Source organism: Podarcis vaucheri, assembly GCF_965113315.1.
Source record: "Podarcis vaucheri genome assembly, chromosome: 6".
NCBI lineage: Eukaryota > Metazoa > Chordata > Lepidosauria > Squamata > Lacertidae > Podarcis > Podarcis vaucheri.
Genome location: NC_138764.1, coordinates 35376066 through 35403713, shown reverse-complemented (window position 1 = coordinate 35403713; position 27648 = coordinate 35376066). Strand labels below are relative to the sequence as shown.

The 27648-nt window shown below is 44.7% G+C and overlaps 1 protein-coding gene across 1 annotated transcript in view; it reads right to left on the bottom strand.

The window, feature by feature from the left end:
* Window positions 1-27648, bottom strand: part of LOC309535175 (uncharacterized protein) — a 258807-nt gene that overhangs the window by 702 nt on the left and 230457 nt on the right. The window lies entirely within an intron of this gene.

Here is a 27648-nt window from a genome sequence, read left to right as displayed (position 1 = left end):
CATCTCTGACCACTGACTTAGAACATCTAAGGCTTCCCATCCTTTTGCTAATCCATGATTTGATGTTATAAAAACGAAGCTAGTCTAGGAAGTTCTCCCCTCTGCTCCTCTGAAGTGGCTGTGACGAGGTCAGAAACCTTCACTACATCTCGTTAATTTTCCAATACAAAATGAAGCAGCAGAACGATAGGCCAATGCAGTCAAATAATAATTTAGCTCCATCGGCTGGTTTGCACGAACCATAGTTTAGATTGACCTCAGGATTGGATGATGCAACAAAGGACAATTAAACAGCAAAAGTGAAAGGGCTTTGGCTGTGCTGGGAGAGAAGCAAGGGAGAGGACTGCGTGAGCCTGGGGGTCGGGGTGAACATAGATGAGCCTCGTTCTCATAGTGCTGAACTGCACTGGAGCCAGACCTTCTGGCAAATCATTTTCAAACAGTGTAGAGCTTTCTCTTAATTCGTATGGTCAGCGTCTTCCTGTGTGCACACGGCGTATTTGTGCACACATGCAACTACATCTTAGTGCACTAATGCACTGATGTATATTGCTTGCGTTAGCTTTAAATGTTCTTTACCATAAAACTTAATGGTTTTGATGCTGCATACCTAAAAGGAAGCGTTTGTCATTCCCGCTATAAATGTTTGTGCTCAACCGTCTTAATTCACTGTGTCAGATAAGAGGAAATCATGTTAGCATATATTTATGATTTATCGCTCCTATCTAAGCACCGGAGAGGTTGAGAGTGTAGTTCTTCTTTTTAATCTAACAGGAATAGTCAGGTAAAAGCTACGCTGATCAGGCTCTTTGCTTGGGAGGAATAAGAAGCATTGTGCAGGTGATTCCCTGACCTCTAACGTTAGTGTAGGCGTATTCCAGCTGATCCACCTCTGCAGAGGGCATTTGCAGGCTTTGCTTTCTTTCTGTCCTTGCATGCCAGTAGAAGCCTTGATTACACAAGGCAGAAAAAAGGCCAAGAATTAAATATATGTCCAAGATAATCAAGGATGGACTAAATATTCCAAGCGGTGCAAGCATTCCATGGATTTAAAAAAATAAAAGTTGGCTGCATGACTTGGAGGTTTTCTAATTCTTTTATAACCATGCACCAGAATATATATGTATATATATTGGACCAGTCCAGCGTTATTCATTTTACAATGCCAGTATACAACGCTTGTTGTACTGTATATAAAATTGAGCCCTGCTGATGTTAGATACCAGACCCTCCAAGTGTCCCTATTTTCCAGGGACAGTCCTGGATTTACAGAAACCATCCTGATATCTGATTTGATCCCGGAATGTCCCACTTTTCCTTAGGATGCCCCTATTTTCACTGGAGAAATGTTGGAGGGTATGAGATACCATTGTATAATAAAAATTTTCTTTAAGGTTAATGCTTGTGGTTCATTGAAGTATATTTAACCAATTCCTGAGCATCTAATGATATCTCGTGACCCAGATCTCTATTTCAATGAAGCTGATATTTCACACACACACACGGTTCTATATTACTAATCAGTAATATAGAATTAACTCAGTACTGTTTTGTGATCTTTCATCTGACACCGAAGATTCAGATTCTGATATTATTATTATTATTTCTCGAACAGGTTGAAATCCAGCAATTAAGAGCTAACTTAAGCTTGTTTGCAGTGTGGGGAGTCGTGATCCATCCGAAGTCAAGTGCTTCAGGCTGCAATCCTATATATACTTATCTGAACTCCATGGGGTTTACTTCTGGGCTGACAAGCCTAGGATTGTACTGTCAAAGTTTCATTGATTTCATCTGGTGAGTTAAGCTTATGCTCAGATCTCCCCCACTGAAATCATTATAATAACGATTACTGCAGAAGTAATATAATTAATAACAGGAGTTAATAATAGCAATATGTAATTACTGTAGGAGTGATATACCCAAATATTCAATATTTGTTCTCTATAACTTAGCTTTATAGTCTAAACAAGGAAGTGGTAGAGGGGAGGGCAGAATAAAAGTAAGAAAAATAGGTTAAGCTTCACAGAGTATAGAAGAAATAAGGTGTGGTACTCAGCTAAGTGTTGCCAGAGTAAGCCCAATGAAATTAATTGACCTATCTTAGCCATGTCCATTAATTTCAATGGATCTACTCTGAGTAAAAGTTAGCTAACCCATTGGCATCAAAATTCCCTTGTGGGCATATTACTTAAAATGACGTAAATAAAGTGATACCTTGGTTTATGAACAGCTTAGTTTATGAACAGATTGGATTAAGAATGCTGCAAACCCGGAGGTAGGTGTTTTGGTTTGTGAACCTTGCCTTGGAAGCAGAACCTGTTGAGTGTGTTCCTTTTGTAAACTGAGTCCCCCACTGCTATGGGAAAGCACACCTTGGTTTAGGAATGCTTTGGTTTAAGAACGGACTTCCGGAATGGATTAAGTTCATAAACCAAGGTACCACTGTATGTAAATTGTTAACACAATACAATAGAACCTCTACTTACGACCGCCTCTACTTGGGCCCGATCCAAGTTGCAACCGCGGCAAACCTGGAAGTAAATACCAGGTTTGCCACAATTTGTGCACACGCAGAAGCGGCTTCTGCCATCTGCACATGCGCAGAAGTGCGCTGCTGCCCAATGCGCCTGTGCACAACGGTGCATCTACCAGCAACCCGGATCAACTTACGGACAGCACTCCGGAACTGATTATGTCCGTAAGTAGAGGTTCCACTGTAGCATCATTTAATCAAGGGTATCCAACATGGTGTAGTCAGGCAACCCCTGATATGCGAATGTTCTGCAAGTTGTTGACATATTTACATTATTATCAAATGATATGTCTACAAGTGAAATTTTGGTGGCAGTTTGGCATAATAAGGTTTCAACCGGGGTTTACCAAACTTTTGCGGGGCCCATGGGCACATTTGCAAACCAGAGAAACCGTCATGGGCACTGCCCATACACAACCAAGCACATACCACAATCTCTAGGTAGGTTGAGAGCACCGGCGTGTGGTGAAATTCTCTGTAGGGGAACAGTTGGGGCCCTTGAGAGGGCGATTTGAGGAGGAGGGGACATTGTGCTTGTGAGCATCGTGCACTGAGGGCCTTCTCGGTAGTGGCACCCACCCTGTGAAACACCCTCCCATTGGATGTCAAGGAAATAAACAACTATCTGACTTTCAGAAGACATCTAAAGGCAGCCCTGTTTTGGGAAGTTTTCCATGTTTGATATTTTATTGTGCTTTTAATTCTGTTGTGAGCTGCCCAGAGCGGCTGGGGAAACCCAGCCAGATGGGCGGGGTATAAATAAATTATTATTATTATTATTATTATTATTATTATTATTATTATTATTATTATTATTTATGCCTCCCTCCCCAAACCAGGAAGAAGCTTCCCCGGCTTTGGAAAGGAGGCGTCAGGGCAGCATTTAGGGGACTAGCCTAGTGCCCCTAGTTCACTGACTGCATACCACTGGTTGGGAGAGAATCCTGTCTGAAATCTGGGAAAGCCAATCAATGTAGACAACACTTAGAGAGATGCTCTGACTCAGTATAGGTCAGCCACCCACGTTCATATCTATTCTGGACTCCTTTGGTAGTCAGCATCTATTGGCTACTACAGAAGCCTTGTGTGAGGTTAGGGGTCACTGAAGACACTGAAGGAAGGCATCTATGCTCGCCATGTTGTCTTAAAGAATAAATGATACAATAAAAATTGAGGCAGCAGAAGCTCTAAGTGGCCCTTAGACTCAACAACCAGGGCAGGCAGATGGCATATACCATACTGTATTGGTGGACTGACCCACCAAATGCCTGTTGGTCAGTGGCATAGCGTGGGGGGTGCAGGGGGGCCCGGCTGCACCGGGCGCAACATCTGGGGGTTAGGGTTAGGGGGCGCAAATCCACGGGTTAGGGGGCGCAAATTACTTGCCTTGCCCCGGGTGCTGACAACCCACGCTACGCCACTGCTGTTGGTTGACAAGATAGGATGCTGGAACTAGGCCTGATCCTTGAGCAATACTCCTTGGGTGATAAAGAGTGTGTGTGCAGGATCCTTTGACACAGCTCAGTCGCGCCTAACACACCCCTGAACACACACTTGTGCTTTGTACATCCAGCACACGTTAGTAGAGACTGTGGGGATTTTGGGTACAACAAAGAGCGCCACAGAAGCTTGAAGTGTTGGCGTGCCTTGAAACAACATCGCAAGAGAATGCTTGGATAAGGGGAAGGAGACAACCGCTCTTTGCTGACTCTTGGGATTCCAGTAGAATGACTTGGTAGGGGGTTCCTAGATTTGCTTGAACTGGCTCTGTGGGCCTTCTTGCCGGGATCAAAGAAACTGCAAAAACTTGTGGTCTTTTCAATGTTTTAAACTCTCTTTCTCTCCCCCTCTCTTTCTTTCTTGCATTGGGGAGAGCGAGCGAGTGGCTTTGTGTGCCGGCTGTTTAAAAACATACTTCAAAAGAAACTTGAATCAGTACATGCCTGTGCTATATACAAATTAAAATAATTGATTTTTGGCAGCCCTTTTGAGAGAGATATATAAATTAAGAGGGATCACATTTCCAATCCATTGCTCCGGATTGCATGTTGATTTCGAACCGCCGCTCCCTCACAAAGCTGGAAGTTTGCCACCAAACCGAAGGGAGCTGCTTGCTTTCATTTAATTCGACCTCCTCCTGTCATGGCAACTCCTCCCTGAACTATCACAGTTCCAACCTGTTGGGCCTTGGCTTGGGTCCAACGCTGCACCCTTCCCTTCCACCCCTTCCCGTCTGCTTTGAGAAACTTGCACAGAGGCATCAAATGAATCTGCACCAGATCCCAGAGAGGAGCATTGCTTTGTGGGATTCCTGTTCCCTCTTCTTTTCTCTCCCCTCACTGGTGGAGCATGTCACCCAGTAAAGCAGAGCAACTCTCTGGCCTGCACAGTGCCCATTCCGTGACGGATGGCACCGGGTCCCACACTATCTGTGCTGACCTAAAAATAGCTCTCAATTAACATTGCATTTCAAGAATTGGAAAATTTCCCAGAAGTCCATTCTCTCTCTCTCTCTCTCCCTTTCTCTCCCCCCCTTCTGTTTCATTACATTTTGCAGTAATAATACACAAGCCTGTAGAAAACATGACGGGTAATGAAAAATGTAATTAATATAAGCAGTGTAAAGCATGTTTTTTTTTCTCCTCCCTCTGTTGTCCTTGCAGAAAATTGCTGCTTTAAACCGAGCAGGATGTGGAAATGCATAAAGCAAACACTGATATGCTCTGGTTTGTAAATATCTTATGCAAAACCGTGAAGGCAACTGCTGTTTATTTTTTGACTCTCTGTCACAAATTCTTTTCGGAAAGTTGTTTCTGGGTTGTTGCCTTTGTGTTCCGCATCTCCCCCCTCCCTCCCGGTCCAAATGTTGTCACCTTGGTAATTATTATGCCCTTTTCATACTATGGTTTTCACAATCAGGGGTGCAGGATTCAAGTCTTCTACCTTGTCCTCTTCCCACAACCACCTTAACTTCTTAGCCAGAAAAGATATTTAGGCTGCAATCCTATACCTACTTGCCTGGGAGTACGCCATGTTGAATGCAGTCAGACTTACTTCTGAGTAGACATGCCTAGAAGCACTCTGTTAGTCACACCCTTTAGAAGATGAAGAAGAAGAAGAAGAAGAAGAAGAAGAAGAAGAAGAAGAAGAAGAGGAGGAGGAGGAGGAGGAGGAGGAGGAGTTTGGATTTGATACCCCACTTTATCACTACCCGAAGGAGTCTCAAAACGGCTAACATTCTCCTTTCCCTTCCTCCCCCACAACAAACACTCTGTGAGGTGAGGGAGGCTGAGAGACTTCAGAGAAGTGTGACTGGCCCAAGGTCACCCAGCAGCAGCATGTGGAGGAGCGGAGACGTGAACCCGGTTCACCAGATTACGAATCTACTGCTCTTAATCATTACACCACACTAGAAGATTTGCTGGTACTATTTTTTAAATTGTATTTTTATTGCTTATAATCCTTGGCCATGATGAAAATAACCACTGAACTAGGGACTTCCTTCCTTCCTTCCTTCCTTCCTTCCTTCCTTCCTTCCTTCCTTCCTTCCTTCCTTCCTCCCTTCCTTCAAGGAATGTCTCCCAGACTCCTAAATAACCTACAGCAAAAGGGAAAAAGTTCCAAGAGCAGTTTACTGTATGGGCAGCAGCTGTGTTTGTGTGTGCTGCTGCTGTTGTTCAAAGTGAAACCAAAAAGGTTTAACACTAGTTAAACATTTGGGCTAGCACAAATCCCTTGTACGAGCTTAAGCAGCTCTTTGAATCCAGCCTCTTAAACTGAAATTGTCAAAAACAACCCTGTGGGTTAGGCCATTGCTATGAAAAAACTCCACTCAGTATTTCTGAGTTGGATTATAGTGAACACCTGCCCTTTATCTTTTGGGAAAATTTATGGAAGAAATAGCGACAAGGAGGATCATTCTGGTCGCTCACCATAGCTGGCTCAAGTGGAACCATCCTAAAATGGGCAAACATCTGATGCTGACATAAGGTGAATCGAATTGCTGACCCATCTAGTTTGGCATTGCCCACACTGAATGTTGCTGGCTCTTCAGGGTTTCAGATAGGGTCTTTCACAGCCCTACCTGGAGATGTCAGGGATTGCACCAGGGTAAAAGGTAAAGTTAAAGGACTCCTGGACATTTAAGTCCAGTCAAGGGGTTGCAACGCTCATCTCACTTTCAGGCCGAGGGAGCTGGCGTTTGTCCACAGACAGCTTTCTGGGTGATGTTGCCAGCATGACTAAACTGCTTCTGGTGCAACGGGACACCATGACAGAAACCAGAGTGCACAGAAATGCTGTTTACCTTCCCAATACAGTGGTACCTATTTATCTACTTGCACTGGTGTGCTTTCAAACTGCTAGGTTGGCAGGAATCATAGAATCATAGAATCATAGAGTTGGAAGAGACCACAAGGGCCATCGAGTCCAACCCCCTGCCAAGCTGGGACAGAGCAAAGGGAGCTCACCCCATTGCACGGATTCGAACTGCCAACCTTCTGATCGGCAAGACCAAGAGGCTCAGCGCTTTAGACCACTCCAGGGACCATTTGTAAGCAAAGCATATGCTTTGCCCTTGAGCTGTGGCTCTTCCCTAGACCAGGTGGGACAAAATCATCTCTGGAAGGCCTGACCCTTTACCCAAGACACTTTCCAAATGTTGTGGAGCATTCTTGGCACAGTCTTCCTTTGAGAAGGGTGACATGCTGAGCAAGCCTAAAGTGAAACAGAATAGGAGCTTTGCATGGGAACATTGCTTTGTGCCATGCTTTGCTCTCTTCTCAAACCACAGGAGAGTTATCAGAGTTGAAATGATGCTGCGGGAGCCTTGTTAAGGCCCTATGGCAAGCTTTGCACATGGAGTCAAAATAGAGCCAAAGTTGATGTGGTAAATGCCAACACCCCTTAGACCGTTCCTCTTGGGTCTAGTCCTTGCGGCATGAAGAGATCAGTCTGAAGGTCACCGCATCTCCCCACCGCAACGATACAGCATTTCAAGCCCATCTTCTACGGCCAGCCGAGAAATTGCTCGTGGTTTATTATTTTCTCCCTCTCCACCCCTTCTCTCCCTCCCCCTTCCTTTCCCTGCAGCTGAGATACTGCGTTTGTTATTGTTTATTTTTCTGCCTTGTTCCTGGTTCTAAAGGTTTCCCTTCTGCCCTCAGTTCTCCGTGAACTTTTCCCATACCACATGGGGCAGCTTGATGCCCTCTGATCCAGTGGGTTCCCTTGCGGAGGCCGGTTTCCCCAGCTGAAGCAGCCGAACCTCTCTCCTGTGGCATTCTGCACAGCCATTTGGAGTCCCAGATGTAGGAAATGAAATAATCCACGCTCATACAGTCATGAAAGTGCCCATCTGGCACACAGGAACATCACGCAGTGGAGTCACACAAGCGTGAGCTCACTTTTGTTATGGCATTTCATAAACAGAGATGCAGTGAGCAGACAAGGAAGGTCTTTGGGATAATAACAATCATATTCATCACCACAGTGAGTTTAGAAATGTGGGGTGGGGTGGGGGCAGAAGCATGCGGGAGAGGAGGGAGAGGGACCAAGAACGATAAAATACTAATAATTGCTCCAAGAATCCTCAGGAGAATGTTCCATCTTGCTTTTGGCATTGCTTCTTATTTATATAGTTCAGACTTCAGCTAGCAAGACAGAATATACTAGGTCTCTCAAAAAATGACGCTTCACCATTTCCCTCCTAAAAGGAATTAAGCCTTAAAAGGCCACCTCATAACATTTTGTTCCTAAAATGAAACCAAACTAAAACTGGAGTGTGCTGAGCTTGTTGGGAAGTCCAGCAATGCCCCTCTCCTCTAATCCTACAGGTTCTGATGACTTCAGTGGTGGTCTTGTGTATCTGCCATGAAGGCCACTGTTGTTGGCCTCCATGTGTCTCAAGAGTGCACCCCCAAGGGTGAAGTCAAACCGCTGCGTTAGCAGCACCAAAGTGACGTCTCTGGGGTACGAGCTTGGCCGTGCTTATGGAGCTCCTGGGCTGCCCAGATGACAAGACCCTCCTCTCAGCCTCGCATATGTAGTTCAAAGGAAAGCAGAGCAATATGTCTAGCAGCAGCTTGGCTGAAAGAGTTGCCAGAAGGAGATGTATTCACTGGTGGAGGAAGAGGAGTGCGGGGGTAGCGCACCACCCCCGGCAGCGCGATCCCGGCTGGGTGTCTTCGTGGCTGCCCCCCACCCACACTGGGCGCCCCACTCCCGCAGGTGGTGCACCACGCCCCAATGGGTGGCGTGCCCTGCCCCCAGAATGCGTGCCAGCCCCGCCCCTGCCTGCTCTCAGCCCCCCCCCCAGAGCCTGAGCATGAAGCTCCACCACTGGGTGTATTACACTACCCAACAGTCTTGTATGTCTCCTACTGGCGACTGCTCACTAACTGGTGGTGCTAAAGGCCATAGGCCATAGGTGCCAGAGCACAATCTTTTGCCTGTCAAAAGTTCCAGGTTCAATTCCTGGCATCTCTAGGTAGGGCTGAGAAAGACTTCTGCCTCAATTTCTGGACAACTGCTTCTTGGTCGGAGCAGAAAATAGTGAGCTGCAACGGTTCCATGCCCTCCAACATTTGTCCGATGAAAACAGGGACGTCCTATTCCATAATCAGCATTTCACTATTTATACCCCACACATCTGACTGGGTTGCCCCAGCCACTCTGGGCAGCTTCCAACATGTTTATATAAAACATAGTAAAATATTAAACAGAAAACCCCTTCGCTATACAGGATGGCCTTCAGACAGCTCGGGGATCGAATAACTCCATACCCTCCAACATTCCTCCAATGAAAATAGGGACATCCTAAGGAAAAGTGGGACATTCCAGGATCAAATCAGAAACCGGGATGGCTTCTCTAAATCAGGGCGTCCCTGGAAAATAGGGACACTTGGAAGGTTGGCGGTTCAATGGTCTGCTTTGTTATATAAGGCTGTTTCCTGTGTTCTTATAATTACCGTATTTGACATGCTCCAGGATTGAGATCTGGCATTAAGGTGGCTGCTTAAAGGTAAAGGGACCCCTGACCATTAGGTCCAGTTGTGGCCGACTCTGGGGTTGTGGCGCTCATCTCGCTTTATTGGCCGACGGAGCTGGCGTACAGCTTCCGGGTCATGTGGCCAGCATGACTAAGCCACTTCTGGCGAACCAGAGCAGCGCATGGAAGCGCCGTTTACCTTCCCGCCGGAGCGGTACCTATTTATCTATTTGCACTTTGACATGCTTTCGAACTGCTAGGTTGGCAGGAGCAGGGACAGAGCAACGGGAGCTCACACCATCACAGGGATTCGAACCGCCGACCTTCTGATTCGCAAGTCCTAGGCTCTGTGGTTTAACCCACAGCGCCACCCGCGTCTCAAGGTGGCTGCTTATGCATTGCCAAAAGTGAGGACAAAAAGGGACACCGTTTCCCTAAAAATTACATATGCTAATTTATATTTATAGATGCAAATATAGAAATATTTGCCTTGATTTAAATAGAAATGCAGGTGACTTGAATGCCTGCTTGGTTTGCTGTCTGGTTGAGCAACATGAAGGCCACAACTCTCCCTCCTTACAGTTCTTTATTGTTAAAACTGGAATTGGGCAGAATAGCCTTTCAAACAGACGATACCATCAGATAGAGGACTGTCCTTTATAAAGCAGGACACTAGGCCAAGGTCATGGGACTGAAACGGTATTATTGGAGCTGAGTCTTGGCAAGTGCTTCTTCAAATGGAACGCTTCTCTCCCGGAAATCAAATCTGGTTTATGAATGCACTTACTTTCAAAAGTCCAGGCCAAAGTAAATATATTGACAGATAAAGGAGGAGATAATAGAAAGGAATCTGTCTCCATCCGCCTGACTCTCTCCCTTACACACACACACACACACACACACACACACACACACACACACAGCTGACATTCCACCAGTGGAGTCATAATTACAGAACAAGGTTGATGTGTAAATTAATCCTGTTGGGGCTGGGTATGCATGTTGTATTAGTCCTCTTGTTAATCCAGGACTTTAATATGATTTCCTCAAAGACACAAAGACTTCATTGGGGTATTCTGCCCTGTCAGAATGAGATTCTTGGTGGGTGGGAAGTCAGGGAACACCCTGAGACAGAGAAATCTATGGCTCAGTACAAGTAAGTAAAGCGAGCCTAGATGTATTATTTTAGCTTTGCGAAGCAATTATAAGAATTTCCCTTAGCATTTTACTGGAGATTGTTGCATATAGCAGCGATATGATTTAGAGGTCAAAAAGATTGGATGTCGTTTTTCAGCCAGAAGCACCAAAGGAACTCTTTTTTATTAATATTATTGGGTTTTATAAACAAGAATAATACAATTCTCACTACAGCCAACCAAAGACAACTAGTCACACCCTTCGGAATGGACCTTGTTCCTCATCCTGAAAATCTTGCTCGTTTTGCCTCAGTCTCCATTTCAAGAGATACGACTGTAGATATAGCAGAGGAATTGGCACCCGATGGCTCAACACTGAGCTACACGTTTGTTTGTTTGTTTGCTTATAAATCATTTAGATCTGTTAATCGCCCCATCAGCTACAACAAGACGTTTAAAATAATTCTTTTGAAAAGACATAACATGCAATTCGGCACTCACTGGTTTGGCAGCTGAGGGGGTGTCAGGATGAGGCAGAGGGATGATGGCTGCGTCTGCCGAAACACACACTGGTGAAAATGCACCTGTCCGCTGTATGGAGGCTGTGCCAGATAAGCTACAGTGGTACCTCGGGTTACATACACTTCAGGTTACAGGCGCTTCAGGTTACAGACTCCGCTAACCCAGAAATAGTACCTCGGGTTAAGAACTTTGCTTCAGGATGAGAGCAGAAATCGTGCTCCGGCGGCGTGGCGGCAGCAGGAGGCCCCATTAGCTAAAGTGGTGCTTCAGGTTAAGAACAGTTTCAGGTTAAGAACAGACCTCTGGAACGAATTAAGTATGTAACCAGAGGTACCACTGTACTCCCATACCCTCCAACTGTCCCTATTTTTCAGGGACAGTCCCAGATTTACAGAAGCCGCCCTAATTTCTGACTTGATTCCTGAATGTCCTGCTTTTCCTTAGGACGTCCCTAATTCCATCGGACAAATGTTGGAGGGTATAGAGTTATCTGACCCCTGAGCCATCAGAAGGTAGCCCTGTGTAGGGAAGTTTTAAAATGTTTAATTAGAGTTGCTACATTACAAAAAGTGAGCACAAAGTTGTTGTGCTTTATTTGGCAAAATCTCAATAAGAGAGAGAAGTTTTTACCTATTTTTTAAAAATAGGGAAAACATCAAAAAAGCAACAGTTTTTATATGGCCATACGCCTGGGTTTCCCCGAACATTTTAGCCACTTTCCAAAAACTCTGCCCTGATGTCGTTTGCGGCGGACAAATCCCGGCTATGTCCGGGAAATTCCAGACATATGGCAGCCCTAGTTTAATGTGTTTTTTTAAAAAAATATATGTTGGAAGCCACCCAGAGTGGCTGGGGCAACACCGTTAGATGGTGGGGTATAAATAGTAAAATAATAATAATAATAATAATAATAATAATAATAATAATAATAATAGAATAGGACATCCCTATCTTCACTGGAGAAATGTTGGAGGGTCTGTGGTCCACTGAGGAAGTTCTGCCCACAGATCTCCAAAATGGGGTGGAGTTGATGTGGGTTGGAGGAGGAGCTCCTCTATGCTAACTCCACCCCACCCTTTTTCAACAGAGCTGACCAACAGCATGCAAGAAATCTATTCCAGAAAAGGTCCTGGCACAAGTACAGTGGTGCCCCGCAAGACGAATGCCTTGCAAGATGAAAAACTCGCTAGACGAAAGAGTTTTCCGTTTTGGAGGTGCTTCGCAAAACGAATCTCCTATGGGCTTGCTTCGCAAGACGAAAATGTCTTGCGAGTTCCTGCGGGTTTTTTCCCCTTTCCCCCTTTTTCTAAGCCGCTAAGCCGCTTATCAGCTGATCCGATAAGCCGATAAGCCGCTAAAAGCCGCTAATAGCGCTAATAGTGCTAATCCGCCAATGGGCTTGCTTTGCAAGACGAAAAAACCGCTAGACGAAGAGAATCACAGAACGGATTCTTTTCGTCTTGCGAGGCACCACTGTAATTCTCCTCCCCTGACAAAATATTTGCCATTAGGGTTCCCAATCATGAGGAGGCTTCTCAACCCTTTCTACTGAATGCATTTAGGAGGCCCTTCAGGCTCGCCTCATGTGAGGTTCGGCCAGTGTATGTGGCTCCTCCCCCTATGCACATGCTTTTTGAACGCACGAATACGTCTTTAGTCTGTTGCTGAAGTTGCCTTTGAAGCACTTTACGATGCCACTTGTTTCTTACTTTGACAACGTGCAATAACTACACACGGTGTCGTAGAATTCTGAAACTCTGCTGGGTTTCCACAGGATGCATATTAAATGTTGGCAAATGGATCAGAACAGATAGGCAAGGTAAACTAAGGTATGTTTTGGGATGCTCTGATCCGTAAGTCATGCCTCCAGTTCGAGCCGACATTCGGGGAAGAATTGCAGATTACTTAAAAAAGAAAAATGGTAAAGGTATGACAAGATTATTTCACCCCATAAATGGCGAGTGTTTACAAATGCGCTAGGTGACAGCTGGTATTATTTACCATGTCAGGTGAAAGGCTCAAAAACGAGAGGTCGGCCTGACATGGTGAATGCTACCTGTCACCAGGTGAGGGCGCATTTATAAGTCATATTAACTGCACCACGCTGACAACATCAAGCCCGTTTAGCAAGTAATGTGGGAAGCGACTGTCACGCAAGTGAGCAAAAAGCGCTTTTGTTCTTGCCATGCACTGGGCGATTCTCCTACACGAACTGGGGAAGTTGACAATTTCTCCACTTTCTCCGTTATCGGGCAGCTGATCCTTTTGTCACGGGGCAAAAGGACAGGATGTTGTTTTCTGAGGCGGGTGGAAAGGAGGGGGCCCTTGGCGCAAGGAGCTAGATAAGCTCACTCTACTTTGTGAATACTCTTGAGACAACGACGCTCCAGCAGGGGATCTTGATATGGATTGTATTCGTGACACAATATTCGTAGTAACTCTGATATCTTCTCTTAGGATGTAGGAGGACGTGGTAGTAATGGCCTAGAGGATGGGGCCTTGCCACAAAATGGTGTACCCCTACTTTTGGTGATTCTTTCTCCAAGCTGGGATGTAGTGCTGGAGAGTAAGGCGCGGGCTTTCCAGAGCTCATTGAATCCTGACTCCCATCAACCCCAGCCAGCATGGCCCATGGTGAGGAATGATGGGAACTGGTGTTACCGTGGTGCTATAATATAGAATCATAGAATCATAGAATCATAGAATCATAGAGTTGGAAGAGACCACAAGGGCCATCGAGTCCAACCCCCTGCCAAGCAGGAAACACCATCAGAGCACTCCTGACATATGGTTGTCAAGCCTCTGCTTAAAGACCTCCAAAGTAGGAGACTCCACCACACTCCTTGGCAGCAAATTCCACTGTCGAACAGCTCTTACTGTCAGGAAGTTCTTCCTAATGTTTAGGTGGAATCTTCTTTCTTGTAGTTTGGATCCATTGCTCCGTGTCCGCTTCTCTGGAGCAGCAGAAAACAACCTTTCTCCCTCCTCTATGTGACATCCTTTTATATATTTGAACATGGCTATCATATCACCCCTTAACCTCCTCTTCTCCAGGCTAAACATGCCCAGCTCCCTTAGCCGTTCCTCATAAGGCATCGTTTCCAGGCCTTTGACCATTTTGGTTGCCCTCCTCTGGACACGTTCCAGTTTGTCAGTGTCCTTCTTGAATTGTGGTGCCCAGAACTGGACACAGTACTCCAGGTGTGGTCTGACCAGAGCAGAATACAGTGGCACTATTACTTCCCTTGATCTAGATGCTATACTCCTATTGATGCAGCCCAGAATTGCATTGGCTTTTTTAGCTGCCGCGTCACACTGTTGGCTCATGTCAAGTTTGTGGTCAACCAAGACTCCGAGATCCTTTTCACATGTACTGCTCTCAAGCCAGGTGTCACCCATCTTGTATTTGTGCCTCTCATTTTTTTTTGCCCAAGTGCAATACTTTACATTTCTCCCTGTTAAAATTCATTTTGTTTGTTTTTGCCCAGTTCTCTAATCTGTCAAGGTCATTTTGAAGTGTGATCCTGTCCTCTGGGGTGTTAGCCACCCCTCCCAGTTTGGTGTCATCTGCAAATTTGATCAGGATGCCCTTGAGTCCATCATCCAAGTTGTTGATAAAGATGTTGAATAAGACCGGGCCCAAGACAGAACCCTGTGGCACCCCACTAGTCACTCTTTTCCAGGATGAAGAGGAACCATTGATGAGCACCCTTTGGGTTCGGTCAGTCAGCCAGTTACAAATCCACTGAGTGGTAGCAGAGTCAAGACCGCATTTTACCAGCTTCTTTACAAGAATATCATGGGGCACCTTGTCAAATGCCTTGCTGAAATCAAGGTAGGCTACATCCACTGCGTTCCCTTCATCTACCAGGCTTGTAATTCTGTCAAAAAACGAGATCAGGTTAGTCTGACATGACTTATTTTTCAGAAATATGAAAACACACAAGATAGGATTGGCACCATGGAATTGTGGCACTTATCAACAGTGGCCACAACACTCACAAATTCAAATTACCCTAGAGCAACCTCTCATCTGTATCATCCTTTCTGAGCACAATTTCAAAGTACTGATGCTGACCTTTAAAGCATAGCTGTCAACTTTTCCCTTTTCTTGCGAGGAAACCTATTCGGAATAAAGGAATTTCCCTTAAAAAAAGGAAAACGTTGACAGCTGTGCTTTAAAGCCCTAAACGGCCTCAGTCCAGTATATCTGAAGGAGTGTTTCCACCTCCATCGTTCTATCCAGACACTGAGGTCCAGCACTGAGGGCCTTCTGGCAGTTTCCTCACTGTGAGAAACCAAGTTACAGGGAACAAGGCAGAGGGCCTTCTCGGTGGTGGTACCCACCCTGTGGAACGCCCTCCCACCAGGTGTCAAAGAGAACAACAACTACCAGAGTTTTAGAAGACATGTGAAGGCAGCCCTGTTTAGGGAAGCTTTTAATGTTTGATGGATTACTGTATTTTAATATTTTGTTGGAAGCCGCCCAGAGTGCCTGGGGAAGCCCAACCAGATGGGCGGGGTATAATAATAATAATAATAATAATAATAATAATAATAATAATAATAATATCATCCTGCTGTTTTTTGCTTGCTACACATCTGGTGCAGATTTGTAATAAAATAATATCCTTCAACCATCTGCCGCCACAGTAGCTAATAGGAGGCCGAATTGCGAGCTAGTCCCCGGTTCAAATCTTGCCTCTGCCAAGAACTACAGACGCTTCAGGTGTCCCTGTTTTCCAGGGACAGTCTTTTTGGATTCTGGAATATCCCACTTTTCCGTAGTACGTCCGTATTTTCATTGGAGAAATGTTGGAGGGTATGAATAGGATGTCCCTCTTTTCACTGGATAAATTTTGGAGGGGTTGTCCCTATTTTCACATTGGCAGGTATGGAACTATTTGGGCAGCCTTAGGCTAGTCACCAGTTCTCTGCCTCAGCTGTTCATCTATAAGATGGGTATAATACCAACCTACCTTGCTGGAAGGATTTTTGAGATATTGCGATGTGCTTTGAACACCTAAAGTAATAGGTGGCTTTGATACTTGTACAGTTTTTGTGTGTCATGTGGGTGAGATTAGATTTTTGCAGTTTGGGGTGTATGTATCAGGAAATGAGTTTTACCTGCAACAGAAGTGGCAAACTGTAGGGAAATGGTTGCAACAAGAACTGCACAGTTTTTGTGAAAACAACCCTCTAATTCAGAAAGGCCCTTTACCCCACTGGTTAATCCAGCCGTGTGGCTAATATGCTTGATTCACCATCTGGCTCCATGACAGGAAGGTTTCTATCTGGGAAGAACTTAGTATAATAAGTAACTTTACAAGCAGGAGTAAGCCATCCCAGCAGACTGTAAGGGAACTTGCAGAGTTCCCAAATTAATCTTTGCTCTAACCCTGAAAAGCCACAAAGCTAATTGGAGAATTGAAAGCTTTCAAAACATGTTAGGGAGCTTGATGGGTACACGTGGAAATAAACACAAACATTTAGATAAAGCCACCATTTTAATTGTATTAATTCTGCCAATTAATGATAATGGAAGAGCCGTCCAATTAGCTAAATAGCTAATAGTTTTATCAAGCAGAGGCTGGCAATTTAAAGCAAACAAATTCTTTCTAATTTTATCCCCTTGCTCACCAAGATATTTAAAGGATAATGGGGGAATCCAATAAAGGATATTGCTCAAAGAGAGCTACATTTAAATTGCCTAATGGCTTTAAGAGTTTTACCTCAATTAACGAATACTAAACCTGAGCACTTAGTAGATTCCTGTAAAAGAGACATCATTTGGCCAATTGAAGAGAGTTTAAGGAAAATTATAAATTAACGTACTCTCTGCATAAACAGTGGCTACATTATGGCTAATGCTTCCCGGCTCCTCAGCCCCACAGTGACTACCCAAACAGCAAGAGGGAAAACACAAACCAGAAGCAAGGAAACTATTTTCTGCAAAAATAAATGTACAAAAAAACAAGCAAACTTGTGATTATTCGTGAACAAATGTGATTGACCTATCTGGCATACTTTGGGCCACATCTTATGAGCTCTGAAATGTCTTGTTGAAGGGCAAAAAATCAAAACAAAAAACAACAGCAAAACTTGTTGGGCATTCAATGGAGAGAAGAAAGCCCGAATAATAATGCGGAGTATAAAATAAATATCATTAAAGATATGTATGTGAAGAAGCATTCTGGAACATGTCCAGATTGATCCAGATGGATAATTGAAGCTATTGCCTTCCTATGTCTTAAGGGCTAACTATACGCTCCATGCAAATGTAAACTTTAGAGCTCTACCACTGTTTTAATTTTATTTTTCGTAAAGAGAAGTAGCTTCAGGAATAGATGGCTGAGGGTCGATGGAACACATGATGCTTCCATGCGGAAGTTTATTGTGGACTTGGTCTTGCTCATGCATGCAAGTTTTTCACACTGCCCACACAAGATCCTCTCTCTCTCTCTCTCTCTCTCTCTCTCTCTCTCTCTCTCTCTCACCCACACACACACACACCCACACATTAAATTTTCTGTTTTACAATTTAAAGTACTCATTTTTACATCCTTAAGTTGTGAATCGAGGGCCCCGACCCCGCTATGTGAAATAAATACACAAGGACACGTGATATAAGGTTAATGGGCAAGAAAAGGCCACAACTTTATTGATTACAGCAGTGAAAAGGTATTGGCTTAGGCATTGGATGACTATAGGTGGTGGGTTTATTCAACAGTAGGTGGAGCCTGTTGATGCTCATCCAACTATAGGCTCACCCCCTGATGTCACCGAGGGTCGTGCCATGGCCTCCCGCCAAGCAGGCATCGGACGGAATACACGACCGCCAGATTCCTTTAACGGAATAACCCACGGTAGATAGCATAGGCGATGGCCACACCTAGCCCTTGACACAGCACAACACACGAATCCAATGCCTAACCTACCCACCAATACCACAAAAGTTGTGACGATTGCTACGAGGTAGGCGAAAAAACCAAAAAGCCTAATGCCAAATGGAAAAATTCCTACCAGGCCCCCCAGCCAACCAGGGCGACCAACCTAAGGTCCATAGCAAGGCCAAAAACCTAGACCCTGAGCTAAATGGGAGTGGAGGGTGGGTGACTCGCTGAGGGACGACGACGAATGAGGAGGAGGCGGAGCTGGCACCATAGCATTAAGCTGCTACACACGCCCCCCGGAGGCACCTGGTTGGCCACCTCCGGTGGGCGTGGGCGCCAGCCAGGTAGGAGGGGAGGGGGCTAATGCCCCCTACCAGGGGCGGAGCTCGGTCTCCCGCCCACAACCACTCCCCTCTCTTCCAGGGAGGAGAGTCTATATCAATGATTTCCTTTCTACCCTTTCCATGGTTCATTTTGCATATCATAAATCCCTGCATATTTTATGAAAAATATACCATTCAGTATGCCATTATTACATCCATCAAAACTTATTTACACTGTTGAATTTATCTTAATGTTGCCAGCGTTTTTCAGCTGTACACAGTTATTTCCCATATATTCAATAAAAGTTTTCCAATCTTCTCTAAATGTACGTTCTTCTTGTTCTCTTATTCTATATGTTGAGTCTGCAAGCTGCGCATATTATGTCAACTTAAGTTGCCATTCTTCTCTGGTTGGGACCAACCACACAAGATTTTCCTCATCAAAGTGCCACCTGATATTTCCCCCACCGCATTTAATCCAGATCTACCACTTCTGCTTAAAAATAAATAAATACCAGATGGACATGATGTTGTTGTTGTTTAGTCGTTTAGTTGTGTCCGACTATTCATGACCCTATGGACCAGAGCACACCAGGCACTTCTGTCTTCCACTGCCTCCCACAGTTTGGTCAAACTCATGCTGGTAGCTTCGAGAACACTATCCAACCATCTCGTCCTCTGTCGTCCCCTTCTCCTTGTGCCAACATCAGGGTCTTTTCCAGGGAGTCTTCTCTTCTCATGAGGTGGCCAAAGTATTGGAGCCTCAGCTTCAGGATCTGTCCTTCCAGTGAGCACTCAGGGCTGATTTCCTTAAGAATGGATAGGTTTGATCTTCTGGCAGTCCATGGGACTCTCAAGAGTCTCCTCCAGCACCATAATTCAAAAGCATCAATTCTTTGGCGATCAGCCTTCTTTATGGTCCAGCTCTCACTTCCATACATCACTACTGGGAAAACCATAGCTTTAACTGTAGCAGTAGATTAAATGGGAAAATATCATAGGGTAGTCATTTGATGAGGACGATGCTGTCTTGACCCTGCAGAAAAAGTCCATGCATGACAGCACAATAAACTGCTTTGTGTGGAGGAACTTCTGCTCACCTCCCACACAGTTTTAGCAAGGTGTTGATGCATGCTTAGGAACATACATGGTGGGAGCAACCCAGGTCTGCGTAACTGGTGACCCAGCCACATCCTATGGCTTACCAGCTGCTTTTCTCCCCTGCCTCATCCTCGTTTCTGTGGTTAGCAAAACCAGCGGATTCATGGCCACACCTGGGCCATGACACGTGAGCCTCAGGCTGTTGATGGTGGGGAAAACACAGCCCTCTGCCCTAGACAGCATCTTGGGATTGGTCACCAGCACTTAGCAAACTGGAGTGAACCAATGTGTGTTTGGATAGCCAACAGGGAATTGCAGGTGGGCAGAACGCTGCTGCAGCAGGCATTGTACAGACATCTCATTGGCCACTGTGAGAAGACAATGCTGGACTAGAGATGCAATCGGTTGGACTAGATAATAATAATAATAAATTTTATTTATACCCCGCCCTCCCCAGCCAAGACCGGGCTCAGGGCGGCTAGCAAGTTGATTAAAATACAATTTAAAAAACAAGATTAAAATACAACATTAAAACATTAGGATGCAGCCTCTTCACAGGAGGAGAAAGGAAAAAGAAAGAGGGGGAGGGAATCAAACTGGTGCTAAGCCAAAGGCCAGGTGGAACAACTCTGTCTTACAGGCCCTGCGGAAAGAAATCAGATCCTGCAGGGCCCTGGTCTCATGAGACAGAGCGTTCCACCAGGCCGGAGCCAGTGCTGAGAAGACCCTGGCTCTGCTTGAGGCTAATCTAACTTCCTTAGGGCCCGGGACCACTAGGGTGTTGCTAACCCTAACCTTAAGGTCCTCCGTGGGGCATACCAGGAGATGAGTCATGTTCTCATGTTCAAATGTTGCCGCTTTAAAATATAAGTAGCTGGCCTTGGCTCAATGAATGTAAAGGTTTATTGTACCTTGCCACCCTTCATTATTCTAGCCTGCCCTGACAGAGAACCACCCCGCCCTCTAAACCCAGCATGCCAAAGTGGCTGACCCAGGTGATATTTTAAAATAATAGTCGTTTCCATCACCGACATCTTTCACAATAGGTGATTTCTAGGGATCTAAGCTTTGCTAAGTAAGGGATTGTTAGTATGAGAACCATCTGCCCGCCTAATAGCTGATATATTTAAAATTTCATCCCATTTACTGACTGAGCTAACATCCTCCTCTGTTCATTCTCTATTCGTGGCCTTTGTTTAGCAGCCATTAACAGTGATGTATCTAAGATTAACTTCTAATGTCGTCGTTTTTAACTGAGCCCCTGTTCTAAGCTTCACTTTAGTTGCTTTCAGTTGCTCTGCTGGCACAAAGCACCACTATATCTGGCAAATCTGGTCCCCGGAGGATATTCTTGGCATATGGGCATTCATAGATGGTGCAGAATCACTATTTTCATTTCCACTGGGAATCCCAGTGGAATCCCAAACACTCTATTGGCATAGAGCACTCCTTGCAATCAAGACACGCCTGATTAAAATAGGCATTAAATATAATTAAAATATACCTTGAAATCAGCTTACGTGCCAGATAGTTTTATAGGACAGCGTTGCTTTTCAGATACATTGACATTTGTTCCAATTTAAAATGTCAATCTCTATACTGACGAGAGCAAAATGTGGGTTGGATGTCTGAAAAAAATCTGCATTTGATTCATAGAATTCTCTCTTTTTTTTACATTTACAATGTTGGTTTTTCCATTTGATTTTTAGAGGTATAGATTTGGGTTGAGCCCTTATGCAGCATCTGTTGCTAGCTGGGGCAGAATCGAGTTGAAATGGAGCCAGCAATGGGAGGAAGCATTTCAAGCTCACAGCCAAGGCAAATTTGACCATATCAATCATACATCAGCACCTGGAGTACAGATTACAGGTAAGTCAATCCACTGTGAAATGTAAATAATCAAAAGGTAGTGAAAAGTGCAAGGGCTGCAGGAGGGGGGGAAACAGTATAGAAAGATTCCCATATAAATATAGGCTAGAAAGAATAGAAACCAGCTTCTAAAAGAGATGTAAGCCTACAACTCTGTATGCACTTACTGAGAAGAAAGTCTCATCGAACTCACTTCTGAGAAGACATATATAGGATTGTGCTGTATGTGGCAAATTAGATGTGATGGCAGCAGACCCACTTTGCATGTCCCAGTTGTGTATAACATGGTGGCCCTAATATTTTAGAGCAAATTGTGCACAATGGTGGGAAGAGCAAAATCCTAACCCTTCTTACATCTTCCCTCCCCATAGGATCAGTGCTCCCCCCCCCCTTTAAAAATGTTTAGGGTTACTGTCATTTTGACTCAAGAAAATCACCATTTTATAGTTCAAACTGGGAAAAATAAATACAGTAAATGGACAAAAGTACAAAGAACATGCATTACCTCATATTACACAGCTGTCAGTGCACAGTAACTTCCATGTTGGCATGAGGTTGTGTGCACTAACATCTTCCCAATTCCTCTGCTTGCTGTTGGTGTCCATTGGAGGTGGTAACAACAAAACTGACCAATCACCATGCTAGATTCCAACTCCTACTTCACAGATTAAATGCTCGCTTCTGTCTGAGACTCAGGAAACACCGTGACAGGAGGACTTCCGGGTTGGCGCGATCTGGAAATGGCGGATTCCCTCCGAGCTGCGGGGGGAATCGGCTCAACGGAGGACGGGTCTTTGCCGCGCCGGCGACGCGGGGACCCTTAAAAACCGCAGGTGCGGAAGCCTGCGGACTGAAGACTCGGTGGGCGCCTCAAGCGCCCCCCGATCCACGAAGAGCTGTTTTAAAGGCTGCGGAGAGGATACGGAGGGTGGCATGGCGCTGAGAGTCGATCGCTACCTCCGTTGAGCGAAGCCGCGAGCCATGACTGGACAGCGCTGACTTCCTTCCTTGAAATTCGGACTGAAAAGAACAACCCGTGAGTAAGACGGAATTGGATTTTAAAAATATTATCCCGTGAATTTGATACGATCGGGGGGGGGGTGCTAAAAGGAAGTCCGCACCCCCCCTCTGCAGACAATTTAAAGCAACGATATAAGAACTAAGTTGGAGAGCCTACCCTTTGAGGGGTGAGTTAAAAAAGACATTATCTTCCAAGATTTGGAAAAAAAAAATTTTTTGGAGTTGGAGAGTGGAGTTTTGGAAGTTTTCTTTTCTGTTGTAAACAACCCCCCCTCCTGGGCCCAGGAGCGTCCTGGTTTGGAGCTTGTGTAAGAGGTGCGGAGTTTGACAGCTGTCAAAGCTGTCAAATGGACAGTTTAGTGGAAAAATTGCTATCTAAGATCCCTCTGGACTAAAAAGAGTTATAATTGAACTAAAATTGTTGGAAACAAAGTAACAATAATAAGTTAGAGGATTGTTGGAAAAAAGATTACCAAGTAACCAGATTCCCTCTAGGGGGAACTCTGCGAAATTACAATGGCTGTGGATGGAAAGATACTAGTGGAAATCGAAAGAATGTTTCATTTGGTGGGAATCTTACAAGAGCAGAGTCTGGCTATGAATAAACAACTCATGACCTTGACTTCAGGAACAAGCAGCTCTGCTGAATGTTTTGAGGACTTGAATGAGAAAGAATCCACAGCTGAATCGGAAATGATATCTAAAGAAGTGGAAGAGACTAAACAAGAAAAAGAGAAAGTAAAGTTGGAAAGTACCAACCAGAAACTGACACCTGTGGAATATAAGCAAGGAGACTTTTGGATTAAATCTACTACAAATCTGCGAAAGATGCAAAAGACGAAGGTGGAGGTCCCGGGAGTTTATGGAATACAGGATTTTAAAATAAAGAAATATGATTGGGGCCTCCACTCTGACTCTGATTTTGAAGATGCAGGCCTTGTGGAAAGTTTCCAGCAGCTGTCTCCAAATGCCCTTGTGGGAAGAGACTATGGGTTGATGGTGATAGAACTCTTTCGAGATTTGACGACCGACATAAAGGATTACCAACAAGACCGGCGGAGAGGGACTGAAAGAGACTTGAGAGCCTCGGACGTGAGGAACCCAGGCTAAGAACTGTTATTTTGGACATGTATTGGGAAGGGACAAAAACCGGGGATAGGAGAGAGTGAAGAATGGAATTTTAAAAACACTCAAGATTTTGGGGTTTAGTTAATATGACCTTTATTTAAGACAAAAATGGGAAATCGATGGAAGGGAACTTGGGTCCAACTTAGAAAAAATTTATTTTCCTTTATAAAAGACGTAATATTAAGATGGCTAAGAGGAGAAATACCAATTTGCTGACACAATTTTGGGAATTGGGATGCAAGGGGGGGTGGGGGGAAGTCAGTGAACAGGGTTAGGAAAATTAGGATTTTCTGAAATTATACATGTTTTTGTCTTTTGTCTTTTTTGTGTGTATTTGTCTATATAAAAGCTGAAAAACCAATAAAAATTTTTATTAAAAAAAAGGAAACACCGTGACAGGAAATGAGGCTGCCATCAGGGGTAGCAATGGAAGTGATGATTCATTGTGCTATTCACTGTGCTAGAGAAGAAACTAATTTTTATTTTATTTTTTAGTTTTTTCTCCTGTTAGATTCACAAATTGTTTAGGGGTATGCATACCCAGTGCCAGATTTACGCATAAGCTAAACAAGCTATAGCTTAGGGCCCCACTCTCTTGGGGGCCCCCCAAAAAAAATTAAAGGAAAAAAACCTGGATGTACATTTCCAAAATATAAGATAAAAAACAAATAAAATAAAACCTACATCCAGTTAGAGCTTAATAATTATTTCACTATTAATATACTTCTTAATTGTATTTCAGTTCAAAAATTACTTTGATAAAATACATATTTTGTTATGTGCAAATGGCTTTAGATACCTATTGGGTCCATAAATTACCATATAGCATATATTCAACACAAAGAACTGCGGCAATTTGATGTTGACAAAGGACAGCTGGACATATAAAGGGCCCCATTACCATCTGTAGCTTAGGGCCTCATCAAACCTAAATCTGGCCCTGTGCGTACACCTGCGTATCCTCAGGGAAAAAAGCACTGCATAGGACTATGGCACACACATGGTAGAGTTTAGTAGGCAGACATGCACTTGAGAGAGTGGTAAGGTAACTGGTAGCCCAGGAGAGGGCCAGCTCCCTGGCCTTTCTCCTGCAGCTCTTTCCTTGCTTATGCCATTGGTGATTAATTGGTCCATTGCATTGTCTCACGGAATGTCACTCGCTGAACGATAGGCTAGCCCTGGATTCTTTTGCTCTGTCACCCATAGAAGCACCACACTGCAAATGACTCACTTGACATGTTTCCTCACCCCATTCCATCTCGCTAGCTGTCTGCCCGCTATTCCATGTTGGGTTCATGACCAAATTGGCTGGTTCCAGGTCAAGAATGTCGGGGGTATTGCTTCCCAATACAGCGGTGCCAACTTGAATAAAATATTGTGGGGGCCCAGGTAAGCCCAGCTCTGCCTAATTGATCACAGGACACTGTGCCCACATACCATTTGAATGGCAATGCCTGTTAACTTTGGGGGACCCCCAGCCCCTCAAATATTTTATTGTGGGGGCTGAAGCCACCACAGCCCCTAGAAGTTGGATCCTATGTGTCAATGTCATTAAGTATAGCCTTCTGTGGTTCCATGGCTAGCAGTAATTTTCCTCTACTGGGAATAAATTATGTGGCTTGTTACTCCCGTTTTAATCAGTGGCAAGTCTGTTTAAATCAGTGAAATTAAATTGGTATAAATTGCTGGATCTGACCCAAAGCTCAGACAATCGGAGTAGATGTTTTTCATCAACTTCAATGGGCCTCCATGAGGCACTGACGGAGGTCAAGAGAAGGGCTTTGACGGCGTTTGTAGGTTTGCGGAATGATTTCTGGAGAAATAGGGGGAAGAGCTTCTCTCGGGTGCGAGAAAAGAAGGCTCCACATCTCTGGAAGCTTTGAGGTCATTGTGTTTGGCACGCTCTCAGACAGCAAGGACCTCCCTGTATCGACAAACCATAAGAAAGGCATCTGATATATATTTGTTGCTGCAGATTAGCCCAAGGAGTTGGATGTATGACAGCAGGTTCTGTGCTCATTTGAAGAAATGGACCACTCCTTTCTAGCCAAGGCTTGCCCAACGTTGCTAACACAGTGGGCTAACAGCTGGCTGGGTAGGGTGCTGTCGTGGAGCTCCTGGCAGTGGCACCACTACTGCTTACTGGTATGGTGCTGGGAACAGGGTGGCAGTGAGGTTGGGGCAGTATGGGCACACAGACAGGAGTTGACTTTGCCCCCGGGAGTCCAGCTTCATAGCACCAGGCCATTTCTCCTGTTACCACTGAGGTTCTAGATAGGGGTGCTCACAGCTCATAAATTAAAGAAATAAAAGAGGAAGGAGCCGAGGGGAATTCTGAAAGTGAGTGAACGCAGCAGTAAAATCTTGCACTGCCATCAATTTGGTGTTGACCTGACCCACCGAGTGGCTATGCACCCAAGTGGTGGCTGTGGGGATCTTGCGAGGGGAACTGCTCACACGGCAGAGAAACATGGGGAACTGCCTTATTCTTGAGGGTTTCAGACAGAGATTTTCCCCAGGACAGAGAGAGTCAGGGATTGAACCTGTGACCTTCTGTGGACAAGACCGCTGAGCCACTGCCCTTGATATCCCACTGTGTATGCGGGACCCGATCCATATATTGTTTGCCTAACTTTGATGTGCCTGATGAACACAGGCATGCTTGAACGAGAAAAGGGAATTTCCTGCAAAAATGGCTTCCTTCCAATCTGGCAGCTGCCATTTACTACTGAAAGATATACCTTTTCTTCGGTGCCTTTTAGATGACACAAATCTGTACGTGTTCCGTTTATTATTTAATGCTGACCTCCTTAATCTTCTAATATTCAGGATTTTGGACTCAAAATGAGTAGAGACAGGAAACCAAACCAGGGGAAGACCACCTTCCAGTGAAATAGATGCAGTGTTTGAAGTCTGGTAGGTGTAGTGAGAAAACAGGTAGCGTACCTGTTTTTGTGAGTGCCGTAAAGGAGTCCACCTGGCTGGGAAGATGCTTCTGCCAGATTCCAAGGGTAGAGGGACTGCCTATAATGGGCTTACTATTAATCACTTCTGATGTTTTACCTCATTAACCCATGGCCCTAATTCCTCTCCTACTATCTTCATTGCTTCCATGAATGTTTCCTGACACCCTCAAAGCACATGCACAATTGCTTCATTTTCCCCAACCTTTTATCGTCATCATCTTTATTAGCTTGCCAAGCCACATCAGAGATGTGAGGTACAAAAGGTAGCCTGTTCTTAGCTCCAGAGTGTTGACTCAGCCTGCTTCCCTGATGCAAATGAAAAGACAGCCAGCCAGGTATGCCCTTTAGGTCTTGATGCTCACAGCAATTCGGAACCTGCCCATTAATCCAAATTTTAGCCATAACAGTCTGGGATTCCGGTATTTAAAAAGAAAAGGCGACAAATTCCGTAAAGGAAAGCAAGCATGTAGCTCCCTGTCTAAGGATCTTATGGAGCGCCGCTGTGGATTTCATCCAAGTCTCTACTCTGGTTTTAGCATTGCTCCTAATTATATCTATGTCAAAGCTTCCTACAGAAAGCTCAGGTCAGCATATTAACTTGAGGGTTATGATAAGTCCAAGATGGGGAAACTGCAGCTTTCCAGATATTTTCAATCTCCAATTCCCATGAACCCTAGGCATCGTGGGTGAGGGATGATGAAAGTTGTAATCAAACAATATCTGGATTCCTCAGCCCTGAATTAAGTTGAGAGGTAAGGTGGCCAATCTCAGCTAGCAAGCTTTGTTGCTCAGCAGGAATTCGGACCCCGCTCTCTCTGCCCAGTCTAAATCCAGAGCTTTTATGGCACTGTGTTGACTCTCCACTTGAGCCTTTGATTGGAGTAGACATCTGTGCAATAATGATTAGTTCATTACTATGATGTTTCTTGGTTGGGTTATGAGCACCTCTAAGTTGGAGGACTTCTGGTGGTTCCCCATGTTCCTGAGGCTTGGTTGGCCCTCACTAGGGACCAAGCCTTTAGCGTGGCAGGCCCTGCCCTCTGGACCGCCATACTACTAGAACAGAAAGCATCCCTCCCGTTGGATGCTTTCTGATTTATTTTGGTAGGGCTTTACAGCATGATTTTAACCAATCAGTATTTATTGACGTTGTAAATGAAGTTTTTATA